The following is an 8827-nucleotide window of genomic DNA, read 5'->3' on the forward strand; positions in this document are numbered from 1 at the left end:
AGGGCCACTCCTTAATTTCCCTCGGGACTTTGCTAAAATGTGACTTAATCAACCACCCTCCCTCTATCCCACTGTTTTTCTCCATATCTCTCACCACCACGTGCCGCACCATACATGTCATTTGATTAGTCTGCCTCTCCACACCCGCAAGGTTCTGCATATGCAGATTCACAACCTTGGACGGAAAACATTTGAAAAACAAAATTCTGGGAAAGTTCCAAAAAGCAAAACTTAAATTTGCGTTGCACCAGCAACTATTTACACAGCGTTCACACTGGATTTACAACTATTTACATAGCACAAAAGTACTGCGCTATTTTATAAAAGGGACTTGAGCATCTGCCGATTTTGGTATCTGTGGTGGGTCCGGGAACCCATCCCCTGCTGACACCAAGGGACCCCTGTATTTATCTACTCTCTGTCTGCCCCCGCTGAAACATAAGTGCAGTGAAAGCAGAATGTTTGTATGTTTTGTTCACTGCTCTACCGCCAATCTTTAAGACATCCCCTGGACCACAGCAGCACTAAACAGATATTTTTTGATACATTTCACTCTACAGTTTTCTGACTCCTTCATTAGACTCTAAGTAAAGACTGTTTTATTCACCTATCTCTGTGCTCCATATATGTTCTTTGAATGAATTAATATAAAATGTTTTGAAAGAAATTTATAGCTCCATTTATTTTGAAATTCACTTTACACTGACAGCAAATAGCAACTAATAGGCACAGATGGTGTTACTTTTAGGTTTGTTTGTTTGAATAAAAGAGGAAAATAATTGAAAGCAACCAATGTTCATTTTGAATATTGATTTCTAATCTTCTTATTTTAAAATTCAAATTATGCTCTGAAATGTCCTAAAGAACTGAAGCAGACATTTTCAATTCCATGGACATTGAATCCATATTTCTTAGGTTGATGCAAAACTGAGGCTCCCTGTTCTCTTATTTTAAATCTCTCTCTTGTATTCCCCATTTCTATACACAGGGGATAAAGGGAAACATTCATCCTCGCAGAATGGCATGGCACGCAGAAGTGATGAGGGTTGCACTCTAAGAGGATTAAGCACACAAAGAAGATAATTAACTTGCTGAGGCCCTACAGAAAATTGTGGAATAGTAAGAGCAGCATTCAGAGTTTCTGTTATCCTAAGAAAGATCGATTCAAATAGCTACAGTGCATGCCTCAGGGTTCATTTGTAAGCCCCAAGTGTTAACATAAATGAAGAAGAATATTTAACCTTAAACGTAAGGCAGAGAAAATAAAATGTTCATAATTTAAAAGTGGCTTTCTTTTAAATATAGGCTGACATCTTGTTTAAGACCAAAACAGACTATATTTTTGTTACTGCCTTTAAAATCATTCACAATAGCAATAGAACTCCACGTAATAAAATTTCACTAGGGAAAAATGATGAGAATGCAGAGATACTAGGCTTACTTCTCTAAATGCAAATCCTTATAGGTGGTTTAAATAGCATCTTATAGGGTACTTTCCCTGGATGGGGAAATTATGAGCAATTTTAATTTTCCTTCTTTGAGATTTTAGAGTCTTTCAAAAATTTTATAAAGAACGTATAGTTTTTTTTTTTTTTAATTAATTTTATTTATTTATTTTGGTTGTGTTGGGTCTTCGTTTCTGTGCGAGGGCTTTCTCCAGTTGTGGCAAGCGGGGGCCACTCTTCATTGCGGTGCGCGGGCCTCTCACTATCGTGGCCTCTCTTGTTGCGGAGCACAGGCTCCAGACGCGCAGGCTCAGTAGTTGTGGCTCACGGGCCTAGTTGCTCCGCGGCATGTGGGATCCTCCCAGACCAGGGCTCGAACCCGTGTCCCCTGCATTAGCAGGCAGATTCTCAACCACTGCGCCACCAAGGAAGCCCAAGAACGTATAGTTTCTAATCAGAAAAAAATATGACAACTATAATGTGTTTCTATATTTTTCCTAGTACATATAATGCTCAGCCCTTAAATTTAGACATTAGAAATGTCCCTCACGTGTTCGAAAGCAAAACGCCCAGTTGATTGGGCAGAAAAACAGCTCCAAGGCTACTGAATTTGACTCATTCCCTTAGTGCTGTTTATTGTAAATTGAAAATGTACTGCCAGGCAGATAAGTCATCATCTAAGAAAAGTGAGTCAGAGAGCGGAACCACTTTTGACAGGCAACTGGACTTTGGAAAGAAAGGGCTAGAGAAAGAGAAACTAACTGGAAAGAATCGGAGATTTCTTTGATGCCTGTAATACCATACATGCAAGCATCAGTGAGAAATGGGCAACAGTTAATGTTTTAGATTTTGCCTAATGATCTATTATCCTCTAAAATCTTGGGAATATTCACTAATACTCTTGAATACATTATTTCAGACAAGATTTAAAATCATTCTGACACAGATATGTGCCTTCAGGACATTCCCCACAGGAATATCTTTTCTCCTTCCACTCTCTGGCTTTGGGAAGTTTGGTTCAATTTGACCCAACTCTTAGGTCTCTGCCAACGCAGAGGTGCTATACGCAGAAGGCTGGTGGCGGTCTCTTAGTCTTGATAATACCAGCTAGACAAGTAATTCCTCTGGGTATCATCTGCAAGCCTAAAGGTGTAAATCAAGAAGAAAAGCAAAAGGAATTCAAGGGTGAAGGGAATTTCTGCCACCTTATAAGTAGTGAGATGGGGCTAATTGGAGCAGAATTGGTTGGGACAATACAAATAAATGTGAGGTGTTTATAAGGAAATTGATGTAAATTTTAGATAATTAAAAACCACAATTTTCTTAGTGTGTATTCAAATATCTTATAAATATAAACAATATATTATAATGTGTCAGTTTAAAAATAAAAATATTTATGTAAACCAGGCACAATCCCTTCAGTTTCTTCAGCATTATAAATGGGGCAATACATGGGAAGAGTGCACCATCTAGTGGATAAAGGAAAAATACATTTTTGTGTAGGAAGTGGGGGGCAGGGTTAAAACCCTTTAAGCAAATGTTAGCATTCCTCATTATACTATTTTATTAACCAAACACTTCTTTCTTAATTCAGAATCAAGTAGATTCAGATATTTTGATATATACAGTGCTTTAAAACACGTAAATGATTTTGCCAATACATTCTATTACTTTTCTTCTGTTTAAAAGTGTAACAAATGCCATTGTAGAAAATTTCTAAACTACAGAAAGGTACAGAGAAGAAAGTAAAATCTATAACCCTGCTGCCTAGAGACAACACAGTTAACATTTTAATGAATTTCTTTCAACTCATTTTCTATGCATTCACAAATGTTCATATAACTGACATCTCAGAAAGTAATGTTTGAAGGGTGCTTTAAAACATTAAAGTTACACTACGTGTTTTTAACCATGTGATTAAAACTTGCTATTGTTCGGGGAGGTTCCTTTCCTGGAGGGAATAAACTATGCATTGCATGGATAAGTGAGAGAATATCTTATGTTTAGGAAACTGCGAGTGGCTCAATACTGTTGGAAAGTGAAGTTAGACGTTTAAGTTCAGTGAGAAGAATGAACAGGAGTTGGAGAGGTATGTGGAAACTGGACCAAGAAGAACCATGGGTATGCCAGTTGGATATGTTGTCTGTTGATAGGGATAACTATTGAGGAATTTGGGGTAATGGACTGATGTTATTGGATATGGATAGCACACAATAATAAAAAAAGTAATTTGATACTAATATGGAGAGCAGACTGAAATAATGGTTCTCCAAAGCTTGCTGTACTTTATTTTTTTTTTAATTTATTTATTTTATTTATTTATTTTTGGCTGTGTTGGGTCTTTGTTTCTGTGCAGTGGCTTCTCATTGTGGAGCAAGGACTCTAGGCTCGCGGGCTCAGTAGTTGTGGCTCGCGGGCTCTAAAGCGCAGGCTCAGTAGCTGTGGTGCACGGGCTTCATTGCTCCATGGCATGTGGGATCTTCCCGGACCAGGGCTCGAACCCGTGTCCCCTGCATTGGCAGGCGGATTCTTAACCACTGCGCCACCAGGGAAGCCCTGGCTGCACTTTAGAACTACCTAGGGAGCTTTAAAAATACTGATCCCTGGGGCTTCCCTGGTGGCACAGTGGTTGAGAGTCCACCTGCCGATGCAGGGGACACGGGTTCGTGCCCCGGCCCGGGAGGATCCCACATGCCATGGAGCGGCTGGGCCCGTGAGCCATGGCCGCTGGGCCTGCGCCTCCGGAGCCTGTGCTCCGCGATGGGAGAGGCCGCGGCGGTGAGAGGCCCGCGTACCGCAAAAAAAAAAAAAAAAAAAAAATTGATCCCCAACTCCAGTCCAAACCAATTAAATCAAGATCCTTGGGAATGAGATCTTTTAAATAGTTTCCCAGATGGTATTATTATACAGCTTGGGGTGAGAATCACTAGACTAAAGAGAGATGAAACCAGAGACAGAAAATACCACTAAGAAGGGAGTTGCATTAATTAGGTCATGTGAAAAATTATGTGTGCCTAAACTAGGTTAGTGACAGTAGAGGTGTGGAGAAGTTGCGTAAGCGGTAGAATTGACGCGAGTTGATAATTAATTGAACACAAAGTATGAAAAACAAAAGAATTAAAGATTATTCTCTAATGGTATCTTGGCAGATGGTGTCAGCAGGAAATACAGCTTATTGGGCATGTGTGGGGGAATCAGAAAGTGTTTTAAGAAGCAGCTACAGGGACTTCCCTGGTGGCGCAGTGGTTGAGAATCCGCCTGCCAATGCAGGGGACACGGGTTCGAGCCCTGGTCCAGGAAGATTCCACATGTCGCGGAGCAACTAAGCCCTTGCACTACAACTACTGAGCCTGCTCTCTAGAGCCCGTGAGCCACAACTACTGAGCCCATATGCTGCAACTACTGAAGCCCACGTGCCTAAAGCCTGTGTTCTGCAACAAGAGAAGCCACCCCAGTAAGAAGCCTGCATAACTCAACAAAGAGTAGCCCCAGTTCGCCGCAGCTAGAGAAAGTCCATGAGCAGCAATGAAGACCCAACACAGCCAAAAATAAATAAATAAAATTAATAAATTTATTTAAAAAAATAAAAGCAGCAGCTACAATTTCCCTTTAGATTCATCACCAATGACACAAACACACTTAGATATATTTTGTTTGCCTGTTGGGCCAGATAATGTCTCTCAGCTCCACCCCACCCTTTAATTCTCTCCTTTGGTGACCTTGGGACCCAGATTACAAATCACATCTTTCCTCCACTAGGTTCTTCCAGCAGGGGCATGAGAGGAAAACTGCAACACTGGGAAAGAAGAGGGATTTGCTCTTGCCGGTTTGCCTTTTTGGTGGCTCCCTGTCTGACAGGGGTTCTACTGAAAATCGCTTAGGCCACACATTTTTCACCCCTGTAGACATCATGCCTTATCTGTAGCCACCACTGACTCCAATTTGCAATTTTTTCAGCACTTGTAGAACCAGCCTCATCCCTACCCCACCCCCGCACAGACACCAGCGGCCAACAATCCGGTGTCTCCTCCTCAGAGGTCTGGGTTTCAGCACCCCAGGGACCCCTCTCTAAATTTCTAAGTTTTTCTCTTTGTTCCCTTTGCTCCTTCAGGCCTAGGGATGGTACATGCTTCCAGAAGTTGCTATTTCCACGACTCCTTAGAGTTCTCTTTTTACTCATTTAGTTGTTATCACCTTTATATCTATATGACTATTCCTTATATTAAGCTCTTTCTACTCAAATAACTTGTGTAGTATCTATCTCCTGACTTGACCCTAGAGGGCCACGTTGGGTAAAAAAGTGCACCCTCAGCCCTAATTTGGCCTGACCCTCATTCTAAGGGCCACCACTCTATATTCTAGACTAAATAAACACTGAGCTACAATGGCCGTTTCAGCAGCTCTTTTTATAGAAGAGTTAAATAAGCATTTCCAATCACTACAAAGTATAAAAACCTAGAAGTTGTGGCTTTACCTAATTCTTTCTCTTGTACCACACAAGGGAGAGAGGAAGAGGGAAAGCCTCAGGGCTTCAGATTGTTGTCCTTTGTTTCTGAACTCTATCTCCCCAAACTCTAACCCTCTTCCTGCAGACATTGCTCAAGCCTCCACCATCAAGGGTCTCCACCCATTTTCTCAGGGAAATTCAACTTCTCGCCACTTGAGAAAGGAGCCACGTTCTTGTGTGCGGTTAAACACACAGGCTTTGTTCACAAGGTGATGGGGTTTTCCTGGGCCTGAGGTTTCCCAGAGGGACAGAGGAGTTTGCCAGTGGCCCTGAGGTTTTGTGGGGCAAAGATGGTGAGTGCTCTGATTCCAGATTGGTCTCTTCATCAGTGGGGCACTCCTACCATTTTCCACTTGATTTATAAAAGAACAAAGGGGACTTCCCTGGTGGTCCAGTGGTTAAGACTCCAGGCTTCCACTGCAGGGGGCACGGGTTCGATCCCTGGTCAGGGAAATTCCACATGCCGCATGGTGTGGCAAAAAAAAAAAAAAAAAAGAACAAAAGCAACTCACTTCCATGAGTTTTCTGCTCAAGACAACACAATCTAGCATTATATGAGGAAGGTATAATCTTCATATTGCTGTGACTTTGACTCTACTTTTTTGGGAAAAAATAACCTTTGAATTCCTAGATATGGACCTTCTGGCTTTTTCCTGAGCATGTCCATGTTACTAGAACCATCGCTTTAGTTAGGAATTGCTCTGTATGAATCACTTAGGGAAAATGCCAGCCTCAAATGGATTCTTTCTGACAATGTAATATTTCCTCTCAGAAAAATGTAAGTGATGGTGGAGGAAGGGGATCTTTTTTATCCCATCAAACTGTCTCTATCTCTATCTCCATCACTTTCTATCTCTGTCTCCATCCACAAAACCACCACAGGGGGTGAGATAGGGAGGGTGGGAGGAAGACGCGAGAGGGAGGGGGTATGGGGATATATGTATACATACAGCTGATTCACTTTATTGTACAACAGAAACACAACATTGTAAAGCAATTATACTCCAATAAAGATGTTATTAAAAAAAAAAACCCACCACAGCTGATCTTTCGTCCAAAACACTAAGGTAGGAGCAATATCAAAATTATCCATATTAACTGTCTCCCTTCTCTTCACTTGGAATATAATTTGAGATTTCATACCCTACAAGCAGTGGATTTCATTCTAAAATCATAAACTAAAAAGCTTCTGCACAGTAAAAGAAATAACAAAATGAATGGGAGAAAATATTTGCAAACCATGTATCTGATAAGGAGTTAAAAACAAAATATATGAAGAACCCATAAACCTCAATAGCAAAAACTCAATCTAATTTTAAAATGTGCAGAGGAACTGAATAGACATTTTTCCAACAAAGACATACAATGCCCCACAGGTACATGAAAAGGTATTCAACATCACGAATCATCAAGGAAATGCAAATCAAAACCACAAGGAGATATCACTTTATACCTGTTAGAATGGCTACTATCAAAAAGAAGAGATAACAAGTGTTGGTGTAGGTGTGGAGAAAGGGGAACCCACATGCACTGTTGTCGGAAATGTAAATTGGTGCAGTTACTATGGAAAACAATACGGAGGTTCCTCAAAAAATTAAAAACAGAACTACCATATCATCCAGCAGTCCCACTTCTGAGTATATATCCAAAGGAAATAAAATCAGTATTTCAAAGAGATATCTGTCCTCCCATGTTTATTTTAGCATTATTTACAAGCAGCCAACATATGGAAACAACCTAAGTGTCCATTGATGGATGCATGGATAAAGAAAATGTGCCAAATTTATATATATGTATATATATATATATATATATAATGGAAAATTGTTCAGCCATAAAAAAGAATGAAATCCTGCCATTTGTGACAACGTAAGTGGACCTTGAGGGTATTACGCTAAATGAAATAAGTCAGATGGAGAAAGACACTATGATTTCTCTTAAATGTGGAATATAAATTTAAAAAAAAAAGCTCATAGCAACAAACATAAAATGTAATTTAAAAATATGCCATGTAGGGCTTCCCTGGTGGCACAGTGGTTCAGAGTCCACCTGCCGATGCAAGGGACATGGGTTCGTGCCCCGGTCCGGGAGGATCCCACATGCCGCGGCTGGGCCCGTGAGCCATGGCCGCTGAGCCTGTGCGTCCGGAGCCTGTGCTCCGCAGCGGGAGAGGCCACAACAGTGAGAGGCCCGTGTACAGCAAAAAAAAAAAATATATATATATATATATTTTTTTCTTTATATGTAATCTCCATAAATAACCTTTAAATAATCACAGATTTGTAATTTTCTTTGCAACGTTTATGCCTTATTGGGTTACCTAAGCATCTAGTTCAATGCTGTATTGGAGTGATAGTGGTAATCATTCTTATTTTGCATCTGACCTAATAGAGGGTGATTAAGTGTTTCATCATTATGTGTGCTGCTTCTTTAAATATTCTATCAAGTTAAGGAGGGCCCTTCTAGTTCTGGTATCTAAGTTTTTATCATGAATGAATGCATATTAAATTCTGTCTACAATTTTTTATACAATACAATGAAATACATATTGATACCATTTTTCTTTTTTAGTCTTTTAATGTGGATAATCGTATTAATTGAAGTAATCTGTCTTTTAATGTTAAACTGACTTTGAACCCCACACGATTGATCATGATAATACTCTTAGAACTCAGAATCCAAATGAGTAGGAACTATACATTCTTTAGAGACAAAGAAGTTTTCAGTTGTAAAACTTACCTACACACAACAAGCAACAAATGGACATATATTAATATTTTACTGACTAGCTCTAACTTGTGTCTTTATTTACCTCCATCAGTAATGCATCTATTTATTTAATAATCATTTGTTGAGCATTCACTAAATGTCATTC

The sequence above is a fragment of the Grampus griseus genome, assembly GCF_964374135.1.
Source record: "Grampus griseus genome assembly, chromosome: 11".
NCBI classification, from domain to species: Eukaryota; Metazoa; Chordata; class Mammalia; order Artiodactyla; family Delphinidae; genus Grampus; species Grampus griseus.